Raw genomic sequence first — 18,110 nt, forward strand, 5'->3', positions numbered from 1 at the left:
CAATTAACCGCTTCCCTTCCGCCCTATAGCAGAACTACTGCTACAGGGTGGCAGGGCTGCACAACATGTGAATGCGCACACATGGTTTTGTATTTCTTGGTAGGGGGCATGCTTCAGCTGTCGATCATCATGTCCTAGCCAGTGATTCGCACCCAGCGATCGCCGAAGATCACTGACGAGGGAGAGGTCTATATGTAAACAATACAGATCTCTCCCCAGTCAGCTGTAGCACACTGCTTTGTATTGCAGTGTATGCAGAGCAATACAAAGCAGTGTACTTACACAGCAAAGCACAGCTAAACATTTGATCTTCCCAGATGTTAACCCATTCCTGCCCAGTGTCAGTGCTTATTAGCACTGATCACTGTATTAGTGTCACTGTGGAAGTCAGTGACAGCCCTCCCCCCTCCCTGTGTCAGAAGGTTTACCATATGTCGCTGATCACCGCCATTACTAGTATATAAAAAAAAAAAAATATATATATATATATATATATATATATATATATATATATATATATATATATATATATATATATATATATATATATATATATATATATATATACACATATATATATATATACACATACACATACACACACACACACACACACACACACATTTTATATATATATATATATACACACACACACATTTTATATATATATATATATATATATATATATATATATATATATATATATATATATATATATATATATATATATATATATATATACACACACACACATATATACATATACATATACATACACACACACGCGACTTTTTACCCCTTGAAAATCTTCTCAAAAGTCGGGGGTCGTCTTATACGCCGGTATACGGCATACTGACACTTTTTAGGGGGGCGGCGCGGTGCCGCCGCCACCCCCCCCTTCCAACGGAAGGGACACTAAGTACAGGGGTGGGCAGGGGCTGTTTCTTACCTGGCTCCGGTCCCAAGACGATCCGGTCCAGGAAGCGCGGCTGCTCCTTCAGTTCGGCCACTGGATGTTCGCACAGCTGCTCGGCTCTGCCTCCTCACCGGTGATTGGCCGCCAGAACTGTAGCTCAGGAAAGGCACACAGGCGGCTAATCACCGGCGAGGGGGCGGAGCCGAGCGGCCCCACGAAAAATCGAGTGCAGGAGCAGCAGGTAATTGTGCAGTGTAGAGGTGCTGCTGCAACCACACATGCTGGCTGCAGCAGCACCATACTAGAACAGGGTCAGCAAGTGTAATTGGTGTCAGTGGGAGGAATAGTGTTCCAATCATTGGTGTCACTGATACCAATGATGGAGCACTATTCCTCCCACTGACACCAATGATGGGGCACTATTCCACCCCCCACTGAAACCAATGATGGGGCACCATTCCTGCCACTGATACCGATGATGGGGCACCATTCCCGCCACTGATACCAATGATGGGGCACCTATTCCCCCCACTGATACCGATGATGGGGCACTATTCCTCCCACTGACACCGATGATGGGGCACTATTCCTCCCACTGATACCGATGATGGGGCACCATTCCCGCCACTGATACCAATGATGGGGCACCTATTCCCCCCACTGATACCGATGATGGGGCACTATTCCTCCCACTGACACCGATGATGGGGCACTATTCCTCCCACTGATACCAATGATGGGGCACTATTCCTCCCACTGATACCAATGATGGGGCACTATTCCTCCCACTGACACCGATGATGGGGCACTATTCCTCCCACTGATACAGATGATGGGGCACTATTCCTCCCACTGGTGTGCATTGGAAGAGGGGTAGTCTTATACGGTAAGTATAGCCCAAACACTACATTTTAGCAGGAAAAGTAGGGGGTCGTCTTATATGCCGGCAAATACGGCGCACACACACACACACACACACACACACACACACCATTTGTAAATGCTATAGCTTTTAGGTAAACCAATTAATTTACACGTACTGGGATTTTTCTTTTGCAGAATACATTGTGGCCTAAATTTATGATGAAAATTAGATTTTTTTTTACTGGATATGTTTTATAGCAAAAGTAAAAAAAAAAAAAAAAAAAGTATTTTTTAAACTGTCTTTTTTGTTTATAGCGCGAAAATAAAAAAAGCACAGGGGATCAAATAACACCGAAAGAAAGCTCCATTTGTGGGGAAAAAAGGGCAAACATAATTTGAGTGCAGCATTGCATGACCATGTAATTGTCAGTTAAAGTGCCACAGCGCCATATTGCAAAGAAATGGCCTGGTCGGGGGGGGGGGGGGGGGTAAATCCTTTGGAGGGCAAGTGATTAAGGAGGCACTGTTGGGCACCAAATATAAGCTTTTAAATTAATTACCCTATCTATCTTTAGTTAAGATATGGCAATGTAATATATTTGTTGTACTTGGTAAAAATAAAAAGCAGATCACAATTTAGGAGCGGTTTATGCAGAATTCCAATCATATGTTTTGGGGGTCCAAAAACTTTATCACACATATTTGCACTGTTTTCTACTTATTAAACTAATATTTACTAAATCATTAAAGTGCTTTATGTACTTTATTACGTTTATCATGCTTGGTGTATATTCTAGGGAAGTCAGTGCACAACAGAAACCACTAAGGCATTGTCTGTTTTCATTTGTTACCTGTGGGAAGCACATAAAAGCAACTTGTTATAATTGTAGATAGAATTACAGTGTAAACACACTCCAGCAAAAAAAAAGCAATGGATTTACAGTTTTAAAATAGTTTAAAATCTATATCGATTTATTTTTTTTTATCAATGTGTGCTCACAAACATGTGTTTCCTTAATTATAGGTTCCATCATTTTTATGTCCTTATATAATTGAAAGTACCTGGAAGATCCAGCCAGTCACTTTTCCTCCTTGTTCTAAACTGACCACATAAAGCACAGAAGCTGATGTGTGTTAGCATGGTCTGTTTGCATCCTTTGGCTGGCCATTCACAGGTACAGGAAACTGTGCAGACACACAATATGGCTGTATTGGCTAGGTTTGTTCAGCCACCACGCTCCCTGACCAATCACAGCCTGCCTCTAACTCATACCCCCTCCTAATCACAGCCTGTCTTTTAAATGTCCCCCCCCCCCCCCCTCTCCTGCTCAATCACAACCTGCATCTTTCCCTAGGCTGAACAGACTATGGAATACAGGCACACTGGGGTTTATTTACTAAAGCTGGAGAGTCCAAAATCAGACTCCCTTCTGCATAGAAACCAATCAGCTTCCAGGTTTCATTGCCAAAGCTTCATTGAACAAGCTGAGGTTAGAAGCGGATTGGTTTCTATGCAGAAGGGAGTCTGATTTTGGACTCTCCAGCTTTAGTAAATAAACCCCACTGTGTCTTGCACAGTGTCCTGTAACCCCAACATCAGGAAGAACTTTTTAACCTTGTAAATTTAAAACAGCTCGTCGTCAGGTAAGCGAACGTGTTCCAGATACTCCGGGTATTACTCAAAGCTAAGGAGGCATCTGAAATGTATTAGCATACCTGTTGAGTGTTTAGCCATTTGATGTAATCAAGGATACCAAGAATCTTTACTGAAGTGCCAGCTTATATTTGTAATAATCGTTACTGAAGTGGCTTGCAGAGGCCAAAGATGAGCACTGGTGTTCCCTGATGAATTGAATTGAGTGAGGTGATTGTGCGGAGCTTTATTTCTTTGCAAGAGTGTAAACGAGTTACAAAAGATCATTTCTTAATCTAAGCAAAACCAGTTATTGTGCCTGCATTAGAAAGTGTCTAACATAGAATGTTCACAACCAATATGATTACCATTGCTTCAAAAAAATCTGAAGGAATAGAACCACCAAAATAAATCTTTGTATGCGAGCCATAAGTAGAAAGTAAATGGGATTATGTTTAATACAGCCACTGTAAAACCAGATACAAAAATAACAAACAAAACTAATCAAACAATAAAAGTATTTATATGAGAATTGGCAGCACGCACAGAGTACAAATTCAAACCAAATAATAATAAAAGGTAAAGTACACTGTGTATGGAAAAGACATGGGAAAGGGCAACATGGCAGTGCTAGAGTTATGCTATAGCTCTGTTTAGAGAGATAAAGTCACTTCAGTTTCTGAAAATTTTAAAGTCTTGCATTCCTAAATACATGAGTTATGATTCCCGTTAATGACACCACAGACCAGTCATATGAAACACTACAGTATTAAAAGGAGAACGTAACTGGATCTGAGCGCCACAAACTGAAAAACACCATCTACTTCATTTTTAATATGCCAAGCAAACTCACCGATCCACCCATGTCTCCAAGATTTGTTTTATTAAAAAAAGTAGTAAAGACTGATTTATACCTATTAGGTAAGCCTATAATAAAGCTTACCAGTAGATACAGTAAATACCTCCTAAAAAAGGTACACAGTTTAGGAGATATTTACTTTAGTAGGAACTGGGAATGTCACGGGTACATGCACACTGCACTCCCAATGAACAGGATGCCATCCATTGAGAAAGCTGTGCCACAGCTGTGACTCCCACGGACATACAGGAGAGTGATGTCATCACGGCTCAGCAATTCAAATGGCCAGAGCCCATGAAACCAGAAAAAAGACCAATCGAAGATGGAAGCCCTGTCAACAGCGACAGCATGCCACTGGAGGGCTTCACTGTAAGGTAAAGCCTAGTACACACTACTTTTTTTTTTTTCGAGATGGAAAAAAAAACCAAAAAAAAAACGGACAGCTTAGGAGGAACAGCTGTACTGACAATCCGATATTAGTACAGGAATCACCCCCGCTGTGCTACTGTGTTCTGACAGGGGGGACAGCCCTCCTGCCAGAACACTATAGTCAGCACTCTCAGCCATTGGCTGAGAGCACTGATCGGGAGCTGTTCTGCAGAGATTTTTTTTGGTCATGCCCCTTTGACAGAATCCAGCCAAACAGCCCGCATGGGCAGACTGTCGGCTGGTTTCTACTGAACCAGCTGATGCCACCAGACATTCGGCGCATGTGTACTAGGCTTAAGTCTGTCATAATGTGCTAGTATGCGATGCATACTATCATGTTGTTACATCATCCCACACAGGCCCAACTTTCTTTTTTTAAAGTTTATTACGGCTTTAGGAAATCAAACACCCCCTAGCATGTCTTGCTGTAGCCATCTTGTTTAAGGGCAGTTGATACGTGTAGCATTTACTTCCTAGAATCCAGCTGCCCTTACCTCAGGCATGCAGGCAGGAGTGTGTGCTTCGTAATAAAACTCCTTCTCCTACCAATGCCCATGATTTCTATACGAGATGATTCTGGCATAAGCCAGAAAGCAACTAAAAAAAAATGTTTTTAAAAAAGTGCCAGAAGAGGAGGGATGGCACTGCAATACCATTGCACAGAGCAGGCAAGTATAACATTTTTTTATTTTAATGAAAAAAAAGCCTTCATAACCACTTTAAAGATGTAGGAATGTAGAAGTAACAGACTATATTGCCAGCTTTCAAAGCCATGTACAAGCCATGTTACCTAGCTTTTACTTTACTAGATGTATTTCGCCATTGAATAGAACTACACACAAACAACTATATAAAACAGCTGGAATACATATATGTTTACTGCGTTATCTGCCAAAGTGTCTAAAATGTTGTACAGCAAATCTAGTGATTTATGCAACTCTACCACACCGCATAAGAAAGGTGGGCAACATTTAAAGTGCTTCTAAAGCCAAGACATGTTTTAACTTAAATGCATTCTCTGCAAGGTAAAAAAAAAAAAAAGCCTCATTTGTATTAACCCCCTACTTTTCTGAGTTCTCACTCAATCCAGCGTAGTGCTAGTCTATACCAACTCTCCCCCCTTTCCCCACTCTCACAGGCATTGCCTCATGTTGCGGTCACTCAAATCCTGTGAGCAGAGAGCGGGGCCAAACCACACTGTGTGCGTCTATGGACACAAACAACCCGCTTGGGAGCAAGCCTGCACGTCTACCACCATAGTAAGTGTCTTGCGATGCTGGCAGGCACAGAAGAGGAAGAGCCAAAAGCGCAGGCAGGGGACCCCAAAAGCAGAGGTTTGGGGGCACTCTCTGCAATAACATTGCACAGTACAGATAAGTATAACGTTTATTATTTTAAGAAAAAAAAAGCCTTTATAACCACTAATTCCTGGTCCAGCACTGCAGCTTCCTGCCTCCAGCTACTTACTGGGCAATGAACCAACATTATCCCTGCAGTCCAATTAGTATGGAGGTGTACCAGGAAACAGTATGTAAATCATAAGACTGATTCCATAGATAAACGTGTGTTTAGATGTTTATCCGAAATTCCATTTTAAATAGCAGGGTATACTGCAGATATGTTTGTTACTTCTTACACAAATATTGTTCTGTGGGTAAAGTAGTGTAGAAACTAGAATAACCGTGGTATCAGTCGTGGTTACCTGCAAATCCTCGGGCATTTCACCAGAATGGCAAATACAGTTATCCTTAAAAAGGAGTTCACCTTAAAATAAATATAAATGCACATTTTTTGCAGTTAGAAAAAAAAAAATTAGCCTTCACTATTTTTTTTTTTTTTTTACTTAGGAGCCTGGAAAGTATTCAGATCAGCATAAAGATCAGAAGATCGCAGGTACAATGTCAGTCTCCTGCAGACTGTCATTGTAGCCATCTGCCTGTACCTCTGATACAGATAATTGCTTCAATCCAGGAAGCTCAATGGGACTATGAGAGCACTCACCAGTATCCTCACAGTTCATTGCGAACTACAAGCCATCAGTAGCAAAGGCTGATGGTACTTGTAGGCATTCATTCACAGAATTCTGTGATTGAACAGCACGGCAGTGTGAGTGGAGCCCCATACAGCGACTTTCTTTTAACATTGTGACAGTAGGTGCAGGGAGAAAATCCTTGGCCTGCTGGCAAAGGGAGGGGGATTGAAAGGAGAGCTGCAGGAACAGGTTCCACCCTAAAAAAAAACAAAAAACAAAAAACAAAAAAAAAAAAACAAAAAAAAAAAAAAAAACACACGGGTGGAACATGTAACATGTCCCCAAAAGTGAACTTCTCCTTTAAATGTTGCTATATCATATGAGGAACCCAGGCATACACCATCTATGCCTTTATTATCATTAAAAAGTAGACTGTCATTCAAGTACAATTATTTACAAATTTTAGATTCTGCCAATAAATAACACTTTGGGATAAGAAATAAATCTAGGTCATATATTATTGCGATCTTCAGAAGGGAAAAAAAAAAAAAAAAAAAAGTGATCCGATATATTGAAAAGCAAGGCATTTAAAGCGTACCATCAAAAGTTGATAGTTTTCTACACAAACCCACTTGTAAATTTACTATGAAAACTTAAACCTTTCACTTCAGTTTTATAGGGCATTATTTTCTGTTACCATGACAAAATAATTCCTTTATAGAGAATTTACCAGATTCACTGTATCCTAGTTGTGTAATTTGCTTATTGGCTCTTGTCAGAAGTTTGCACAGAACTAGGAGATGAAATTTAAAGAAATATGGTATTCCCCACAAAAGGAGCCTTCAGTGGGCGTGTTTGGGAATTCCTCTTCTGCATCATAATTAGGGGTTTTCCACTCGTTAAACAAAAAAAAAGGTACAGGGTAGACTGGTGCACTATAGCAATGTCCACCTGAAAAAGTACTGAGCAAGCAATATGTGCTCCCTGTATGCATCTAAATTTTAACTTTCTTGGTTGGTCAGAAGGCACATTTAAAGTTCTTAAAATTTGAAATAAAAATTAAATAAAATCAAGTTCAAATAATGTATTGGATGAGGCTTTCATTGCTCATCTCCAGTTCTAAAAATAGCCTAAAAAGTAGCCTTATTGTCATATTTCCCCCAAGTTACTGAATACCTGACACTCCGTAAATAAAAACATCTGAGTTTTTTTGATTTGCATACTTCTTGAAGAATAGAGATTTAGCACAACATCCAGATAACTAGCACCCAGAAAGGGAGGTCTGCAATGACAGTCCATCTCTCATCACAATGCTACCCCACAATATGAGGATTCTTTCAAATGTAAATGCTGCTATACATACACTTTCTTATCTTTGCCTGTACTCCCCACTTGATATCCTAGGTCTTTACACAAAATACTCATTAGCATTTTACCTATTTACAGCTGAAAACGCTTGCTATATGTGCAAAGGAATACGTACAGTCTTGCAAAAAATTATTTATAGATTGGAATTAGAACATCTAATACTAAGGGGTTTATTTACTAAAGCTGGAGAGTGCAAAATCAGACTCACTTCTGCATAGAAACCAATCAGCTTCTAACCTCAACTTGTTCAATGAAGCTTTGGCAATGAAACCTGGAAGCCGATTGGTTTCTATGCAGAAGTGAGTCTGATTTTGCACTCTCCAGCTTTAGTAAATAAACCCCTAAGTGTCAATTGCACATTATGTGGGTTATTCTCAATGGTAAATAAGCACAGGTGACACAATAAATCACAGATAGTGGCTCTCATAGCACATTTCCCTTGTATAAAACTGCAGCCCATCTAGCAAGACATGCCTGGTTGAGGAGTCTTCGAACCTTACCACTTTACAGAACACCATTTGGAACTCATTAAATGACTTGAACTGTGTCTGGAAATGGTTGCATCCAAACCATTTGGCAGCTAGCAAAATCAAATATGCCAAACTAGTTCATCTTTTCTTGTGACAGACAAGCTTCGCCTCAGTGAGTTTCCACAATGCACTATCAGTAGGATCTGGCACAGTAACAATATGTAGACATTGAAAGGCTATAGTTAACCTTTTGTGTACTCGTATACAAATGGTATTCTGGAAACCAAAGTATCCCTTTCTCATAGAAGTCTTTTTTATTTCCTAGAACATAGTTCCAACATGTCTTCCACAAGAACATGTTGGCATTAAACCTTCAGGGACTTTACACGTGACTTTGGAGAAGACAGGCACTGTTAACAACCCTTGATTGAAGCACTGACAGCTGTCAAAACAGCATTAATGTTTGATAAGGAGACTGGCTACTTATGGCAGCCCCTAGATGCTCAGGGAGCAATTATAGGCAGTAAACACATGTAGAAAAATCCGACAGGCTGGACTTCAGTACAGTATGGACTTCAGTGTGGACAGACTGTACAATCAGTCTGTCCATACATGAATCGAATCTCGGTCACTCCCTACTGGAACGGCCTAATTTCAATCCATGTATGGCCGGCTCAAAGGCTTGTGGGCACTGCAATCAATACATATATACAGTATGTTTTAAGCTTAAAGTGTTTGCAAAGGCCTAAGGTTTTAAACCTGTGTGCAGCAGCCTCCCCAGCCCCCACTAATACTTACCTGAGGTCCATCGCAATCCAGTGATGTGCATGAGAGCCTCAGCTCTCTGAGGACTCTCCCTCATTGGCCGAGACAGCAGTGGGTGCCATTAGCTCCCTTTGCTGTCAATCACAGCCAGTGAGCCAAAAGAGGAGAGAGAGGGCGCGCAAGAGGGAGAGAGGGCGCGCAAGAGGGAGAGAGGGCGCGCAAGAGGGAGAGAGGGCGCGCAAGAGGGAGAGAGGGCGCGCAAGAGAGAGAGAGGGCGCGCAAGAGAGAGAGAGGGCGCGCAAGAGAGAGAGAGGGCGCGCAAGAGAGAGAGAGGGCGCGCAAGAGAGAGAGAGGGCGCGCAAGAGAGAGAGAGGGCGCGCAAGAGAGAGAGAGGGCGCGCAAGAGAGAGAGAGGGCGCGCAAGAGAGAGAGAGGGCGCGCAAGAGAGAGAGAGGGCGCGCAAGAGAGAGAGAGGGCGCGCAAGAGAGAGAGGGCGCGCAAGAGAGAGAGAGGGCGCGCAAGAGAGAGAGAGGGCGCGCAAGAGAGAGAGAGGGCGCGCGCAAGAGAGAGAGAGGGCGCGCGCAAGAGAGAGAGAGGGCGCGCGCAAGAGAGAGAGAGGGCGCGCGCAAGAGAGAGAGAGGGCGCGCGCAAGAGAGAGAGAGGGCGCGCGCAAGAGAGAGAGAGGGCGCGCGCGAGAGAGAGAGGGCGCGCGCGAGAGAGAGAGGGCGCGCGCGAGAGAGAGAGGGCGCGCGCAAGAGAGAGAGAGGGCGCGCGCAAGAGAGAGAGAGGGCGCGCAAGAGAGAGAGAGGGCGCGCAAGAGAGAGAGAGGGCGCGCAAGAGAGAGAGAGGGCGCGCAAGAGAGAGAGAGGGCGCGCAAGAGGACGAGAGAGGGAGAGAGAGCGGGGGGGCAGGGCCGAGCCATAGCTGTGTGTGTGAATAGACACAGCTGTGGCTCGGGAGCGAGCCTGCTTGGGTGCTGCCATAGCAAGCGGCTTACTCCGGGAGCACTCGCAGGAGGGAGGGGCCAGGAGCATTGGCAGGGGACCCAAGAGGAGGTGGAACAGGGCTGGACTGTGCAAAACCACTGCACAGACCAGGTAAGTATAACAGGTTTATCATTTTTTTTAAAAAATTGCCTTTTAAAAGTTTAAAAAAAAGTTCTGGCTTTTTAAAGTTATTTTAAAGAGTGGTGGTGGAGGGGGGCTAGAATAACTGTATGGTTATTATTGCTAGCTGTATCTCGATTAGGAAGATTCATACTCAAAATTTTTTATTTATTTAGCCTCCCTCCTGGAACAGTTAGAGATGCCACCAGAACAGGGATCTAAGGAAAAAAAAATCATCCCACAGAGACACTGGTTCCCATGAAAAACTGTCTAAAAGGTTATTTGTCCTTCTATTGTGAAGATATACTCTCACTTCCTATTGAAAAAAAAAAAATATGGCAACCACAACTGTCAGTACACCAATTTACTTTGTCAGTTACTGGGCATAACCAACATGAAGTGCATTTGTGATCACTCATAACATTGATCACCGATAACAGCGACTCAGGAATAGACATCCCCCAACCCCTTATACTACCCTTACCTGTGCTCTTTCGAAGCTTCTTGCTCCTACCAAAGACGATATTCTACACTGTATGGAGACGCATGTGACCTGCTCCCCTGTGACTGTGCCTGGGTGTAACAGCCAATTGCTATGCCCCAGCATTGTCAAATAATATAGTGCAGTCACAGCTCCCCCTGTGTCCCCAAAAGCGCCAAACAGCTGGCTGCAGGAGAACAGGGATCTGTAAGAGATTGCAGGTAAGGAGAGTACGAGAGTCAGGGGATGCCTTTTCTATAGGAACGGTCACTTGCATGAGCAAGGAACAGTGGTCTCTTTGAAACAAATTTAAATGCAAAAACAAAAATTACAGTCATGGCAAAAAATATTGGCACCCCTACATTTGTCAGATAATGCACCACTTTGCCCATTAAATTGTTGCAATTACAAATGTTTAGGCATTCTCATGTTTATTTTGTTTGTATTGGTAGGACACACAAAAGTGAGTCTTACAGCAGTACAATGACCTAAGGCACATGCCAAAAAGCCCCCAGAAATTGTTTCAGACAAAAGCACTGGAGAGTACCAAACTGGCCAACAAGGAGTCCAGATCTCAATCCCATATAGCACCTGTGGAGAGATCTCAAAATAGCAGCTGGGAAGAGGAACCCTTCCAATCCTCTGACCTGGAGCAGTTGGTGAAAGAAGAGTGGTCCAAAATTCCAGTAGAATTGCGTAAGAAACTCATTGATTGTTACAGGAAAAACTGATTTCAGTTATTTTTTCCAAGGGTGTGTTACCAAATATTAATTTGGGGGTGCTAATAATTTTGTCCAGTCTATTTTTGGGATTTTGTGTGGAATGTGTCAGATTTGGCTTTTTTTTTCTCCAATTTTTGTGTGTCATACCAATACAAAAAAAATAAACACGAGAATGCCTAAACATTTGTACTTGAAACAATTTTCTGGAGGAAGTGGTGCATTATCTGAGAGGGGTGCCAATATTTTTGGCCATAACTGTACATATATGCTTCAAGTTTTAATTTGATTGTCCTGGGTACATTTAGTCCCATAAATACCTTAGAATCCTTCCAGAAATCCCCATCTTTCGTTCATTTCTTTTAGGAGCACTATAACTATATCTAAAATTCATTGTGCTCATTCAACATCTTCCTTTGTAGCCCCATATTCAACTACACCATAAGCAGAGAGTGTCATGATGATTGTTGTGCTCAAGTGAAAGAACACTTCATGGGCAATCCTGTAGACAAGCATGTTCTTCCCTACCAGCCAATGGATGGTGCAGACTGTAGTTGTGCTAAACAGGTGCTTGAATACTGTTCCAGAAGGAGGTCTGAGGATGTAACCAATCAACTGATGGGCAGACTGCATAGCTTAAGACTACACCATATACTGACCAGCACCACTTGGGGAATGTGCACCTAAAGGATACCTGAGAAAGCGTTTCACTTTTGCAATCTGCAGGAAATTGATGTATCAAGCTCTCCCCCTGCCCTTGTTGGTAGTTTTGAAGAAACAGAAAAGCTAAAAAACACAGCAGCTGCACCTAGAGGTATAGACTGGGCATATGCACACATTTTCAATGTAAGAAAAAAATATTTCAACATAATACAGTGTTTTGAGCTGGCCCTTTATGAATAATTAAAGTGCTATTAATAAGGAAATAAAAAAAAAAACCCACCACAAAAATGTGTTCTACTTACCTGCTTTCTGCAGTGGTCTTACACAGAGCGGCCGTGATCAGCTTCTTCTCGGGTCCCCCGCTGGCACTCCTGGCCCCTTCCCCCTGCTGCGTGCCCCCAGAGCAAGCAGCTTGCTATGGAGGCAGCCAAGCAGGCTCAATCCCAAGCTACTGCTTGGCTTGTCCATTCACACAGAGCCATGGCTCACCCCTTCCACCCCTCTCTCCTTATTGGCTCACTGGCTGTGACTGACAGCAGTGGGAGCCAATGACTGATAATGAGCGCTATTAGTGTAAAGCCAGAATCAAATGCAATTATGACTGGTAGAACACAACAAAATGGCACCAACAGTATCAATGTTGTCCAAGATAAAGGATGTCATTATCCACTTAAGAGTTAATAAAAACATGAATCAAAGTTCTGTATCCAATGTGGATCAAAGACAAAGTAAGTGGTATAGCCCATATGTCATATTGTTGGCAATAAAATTGGCTTATTGCTCGAGATCGAGGATGTGCCAGACCAGGGTACAGGAGGTGGTGATGGAGAAATCCTGTGGACCACTATACATGGTGTGTGGGTCACCATCTGTGAGATAGTGGTAACACTCACTGAAAGGATGCAGCCTCTGGGTGTCCCCGGAACTCACGCACCAGAAATCATGTCAACGCATACAGCAAGTGACATCAATTAAGTGTAGAAGCCAGCAGCAGATCGATGATCATCAGACAGAGGAGCCAGGATGCATGGGACTGGACACAACAAGTCCAGGATGCATGGGACTGGACACAAGCCCTGGTTGCTATAGCATCGTGTTTCGCACAGAATCGTGCTTTGTCCAAGCCATTGAGCAACCAGGAAGGACTGGGGTTGTAAAAAGGGAACAATGGGGTGGTACTGTGAAGGGGCGCAAGTTAACAATTAAAAGGACATGCCTTCAATATAGAACAAGACAATTTGTAAGAATATTTTAAACTACCACCAGTTTACATGGATATGATATAAATGTACAATTGTTAAAAATAAATATTACTATCACAGCAAAATGTTAAAAACACAGGATTATTAAAAAGAGAAACACAAAATATGTGTCATGGCCACCTCAGGAGCGTGATATACATATAGCTGAACTCTATAAGCAAACTGGCAGGGAGCATACAAGGATTACTAAAACATACTGTACATAATAAAGATCGTACCCAATCAAATAATTACATATACTATCAAATTGTACATAACACAAATATAGTGAATATTATACAATGTACTTCAGGGTCCTCGTTCAACCCATCTGGTGTCATTGTGTCTAATTTAAATATCCAGAAGGTTTTCTTCTGCATAGAAGGAAAAAATCTTTCAAAGTTAAGGCTCTATCATCAATGTATTCTATTGCTAAAACTTCCATTTTCTTAAAGTCTTTGTTTTGATGTTGAAGGAAGTGGAGAGGGACACTATGTTGGTTGGCACCCTCTGTAATAAGTCAAGGGTGTTCGCCGATCCGTTAGCATAGTGTACGTTTAGTACGACCAACATATAACATATTACAAGGCCAGCAAAAGGACATAAATAACATTCCGAGGCACAAGTAATAAAATTGTTTAATAAATGGATTCCCTTTGCAGGCATTGAAAGATGCCTGTTCTATTATCAAAAATAATGATTGAATATCTGAGGACAAACCTGGCTGTTAAGGGGACGATAGCTTGCTTGGAGCTAGAATGTTTTTTTGTTTTTTTTTTAAGGTTCGAGCCCAATTAAAAAAGTGACTGTAGGGACTGTTGAAAAAAATGGGCCCAATTTTTTTTTATCTAGTTTTAAAGATATTCCAATGGCTCCCTCTGCTGTCTCAGCCAATGAAGAGGAAGGACCCAGAAAGCTGAGGCTCTCATACACATCACTGGATTGCAAGGGGGCTCAGGTTAATATTAGAGTGGCTGCTGCACATAATTAAAAGTGAAGTTAAAAAACCTGGAGCCTTACAACTACTTTAATGGAATGAGAATGGCTTTAGTAAGTCTTTAAAACTGAGCTCTAGGCATATAAAAAGACAAACTAATGCAGCTTTGTAATCATAGACACCTTTATGCAATCAGTGCAAGTACCTAAATTTGACCTGGTATTAGTCTATTGCAGTCGCTGCACAGAAGGGTTAGAATGTGAGAGGAAGAAGCAGTACAAGGAGCTATATCAGTTCATGTGCTGACAAGAAGCATGCCGATAGGTAGAGAAAGAGTGAGAGATGAGCTCATCACTGTGCTGCATCTCTTTTCACTGTCCAGTCAAAGACAAAGGCTGGTTCAGGGCAACTTGGGCTAAGAGAAAGTAGGATGGATGATTCTGGGCATCAGCCTAAATAACATCCAGTGGCAGGAAAAAAAAAAAAAAAGAAGAAGTACTGGGGGGAAATTTCCACAGTAAATTAAAATATTTCAGCAAAAACTGGTTTTGTTATTTTATCTTTTAGCAGGCTATTAATTTGTATTTTACTTGTTGCAGGAATTCGGCTTCAAGAGAGATAAGGAAGCTGCTTTTGCGTGCCTCTTCCTGAAAATGCCAGTTGCCTGAATAGTATGCTGACCTTTTGGTTGCAATGGTCACAGATTATCGGACCCCTGAACCAGGAGTCAGAGTAATGCCAAAGTCCTTAAAAAACTGAACCATGGGGACACCCAAAAACATTAAGTGGTTGTAAATGCTAAAGGTTTTTTACCTTTATGCATTCTCCGCATGAAGGTTAAAAAAACCACAAAAAAAACAAAAAAAAAACAAAAAAAAAAAAAACCACAAACCCTTTCATGTTCAGCTGGCTCCCAACACCCTCTAATTACTTACCCGAGCTTGACACACACACACACACACACACACACACACACACCATTTGCTCCTGCTGCGGTCAACCAAACTCTGTGAGGAGGGAGCAGGGACAGGGCCAAGCCATGTGGTGTTTCAATATACACACACAGCCTGGCTCAGGATCAAGCCCACATGAGCGCCCCATGGCACTCAGAAGAGAGAGGGATCCCAGCAGAGGTTTGGGTCTGCTCTGTGCACAACCATTGCACAGAGCAAGTATAACATTTAAAAAAAAAGTTTTTTTCAGAAATATAGGTCTAGTACTTTAGATTTCATTTCTGGAATTTAAGCCTGCTCAAATTATCCAGCAGCTGAATTTTATGACAGAAAGGGGTTAAAAGAGTTCTATTGACCATCACTGAAATAAACTTGTCTGTTGTAACCCAATTCCCATGAAGTTTAATCTCTAGGTGTGTCTCAGCAAACTGCATATAAACACTCTTTATCCCCACCTAGATTTGATAGCTTTCTGAAACCTAAATACACAGGCAGGCAGTGACTAATTAAAATTATCATTGCAAATAGTTACCCTGGCATATTCAAAAATGCACTGGGCAACGCACACAGAGGCAAGCCACCCTAGTCTCCTTCCAGTTCCTACTGGCAGAATGAAACAGCATTTGTGCACAAACAGGATTTGAAGCATATCAGCCTTTCAAGTATCTTGCTGTGAGTTTCCACAAATGATGCCAAGGTACAAGCCAAGGGCTTTATGATACATGTACAATTACACTCTTGTACTAGGCAGAGCTTTTGTTTTGTGGAATCTTTTTGCTTACAAGGGAAAAGGTGGTAAAATAATAAACCTGACTCAATGCATAGACCTGAAGCAATGTTTGCACCACAAAACAAACTTTTAAAATCGTCCATATGACGGGATAATGAAATCATTTTAAATGGTCATTCTGATTGTTATACTAGTCAGAAATACTTTGAGACTGGACATCCCATTCTTTCACCGGTTGGGCCATATGAGTTTGCGCTTGAAAAATTAAAATAGGCTATCTGTTCACCATGAAATGTAGTTAACCTGCCTGATGGATAGACCTACGCTGGACGTATTTAGCTCAGTTTATTCTATCAGCCAGCTGACAGCCAAAAAACTGAATAGATTTCCCTATCCACATATTGGAGGTGTATGCGGGAATCCCGCTGGAGTCATTGTAGTCTGACAGTAGGACTCCCCTGCAATTAAAAATACACTGATCAGCACTGCAGCAGATTGGCTGCATGCACGGATCAAAGCACAATTTTCCAGCAAGCTCATGTGAATTTGATCATTAGATTGAACTCTCATGGAACAGGAACGGCCAAAGATGGATCAAAATTTGATGGTCCTTGCTGAACTGGACAAAATTCAATCCATCTAGGGCCAAGTAAAGACTGGGCATGAAAGATGTTTGTGCCAGTCATTAATGTGGCATGCTTCTGATCCTTAATAAACTTCTGAAGACTTCTGTAAATGCATTTTTTTTTCTAGTTGAGGATCTATTATTTCACCACATTCGGTCTGTATATCTTATTACATGCAGAACAATTCTTAACCCTTTTGCCATGGAATGTTCTCACCTTTACTCCACTGTAGAGTCTTTGTAACTATGGAATTGCTTGCAGGTTTTTTTCAGTTTTATCCATCCAAGATGGACATATATGTTGCAGTCTGATGGTAAATCTGAAAGAGATATGTACAGACAGCTATGTAATGCAAGGGTCTCAAATAGCACATACTGTAATTGGATGTTTTCTTAGATAGACCCTTTCATTACATAGGTGTTGGTAAACCTAAAGTACAAACAGATCAATTTTTGGCAGAGTTGCCCAGGATCCCTAAGCCACCAAAGGCGGTTTGTTAAAGTAAACCTGTTCTTTTTCTATTCAGGGCAACAAGCACGCACACACACACACACACACACACACACACACACACACACTTCCCCAAACCTACCCCCACCAAACCATACATTTTCTGATAGAAGAACAAGATAAATATTTGGTGCACTAAGAAGAAAAAAAAGATCAGATGTATAATGTGATGGCTAGTATATCACCCACAAAAGTAAAGTCCTTAAAGTCCAATGGTGGTTAAGGGATAATCCAACACTTGACTCAGTGGCAGCCAATTCAAAAAAGAGCCTGAAGAAAAAGAAGAAAAAAGAAAAAAGAAGAAAAGAAAAAAGAAAAAAGAAGAAAAAAGAAAGAAGAAGAAAGAAGAAAGAAGAAGAAAGAAGAAAGAAGAAAGAAGAAGAAGAAGCAGCAGCACCATCTAAGTGCATCAGTAGAAGCCAATAATTTATTTCCACAAAATTGGCAACTCACAATAGTTGTAGTCAAATGAGCGCTTGCAAACTGGTGTCAACTACTGTGCATTTCCTGGCCAGTCCTGTTGCAGGCAGGTCTCACTGCCCTTGGCTGTGCTGGCGATTCCCAGTACTTACTGGTTGGTGAGGGCAGGCGGGAGTGATGTCAGCTCCAGGTACAGCAGCAGTAGGCATGGCATGCGTTCGTTGCATGCATGCTCCTTTATCAGGTCATAGAGGGGGCATATATTGGCAAATGATAGTGGCGGACTATAGGGCCCAGCCAACTCATGGAGAGGCCCAAGTTTCATCATAGATTAGTACAAAAAACATATCAAGCCTCCTTCTCAAACAAAATTAGACTAATGCACCCTCCATTGCCTGATAAAGGAGCATGCATGCTCTGAGCGTGTTTCTGGAAATAAAATTATTTGC

The 18,110-nt window shown here is 41.9% G+C and overlaps 1 protein-coding gene across 2 annotated transcripts in view; it reads right to left on the minus strand.

The window, feature by feature from the left end:
- Positions 1-18,110, minus strand: part of BASP1 (brain abundant membrane attached signal protein 1) — a 123,823-nt gene that overhangs the window by 35,677 nt on the left and 70,036 nt on the right. Inside the window, exon 2 of one of the 2 annotated variants that reach the window (XM_089674826.1) lies at positions 16,948-17,050. The exons of the other annotated variant lie outside the window; for it this stretch is intronic. The gene's annotated coding sequence lies outside the window, so the exon portion shown is untranslated. The remainder of the gene's footprint in view (positions 1-16,947; positions 17,051-18,110) is intronic. 2 annotated transcript variants of the gene reach the window in all.

The sequence above is a fragment of the Staurois parvus genome, unplaced genomic scaffold (assembly GCF_062004578.1).
Source record: "Staurois parvus isolate SC_StPar_1 unplaced genomic scaffold, SC_StPar_1.0 ptg000153l, whole genome shotgun sequence".
NCBI classification, from domain to species: domain Eukaryota; kingdom Metazoa; phylum Chordata; class Amphibia; order Anura; family Ranidae; genus Staurois; species Staurois parvus.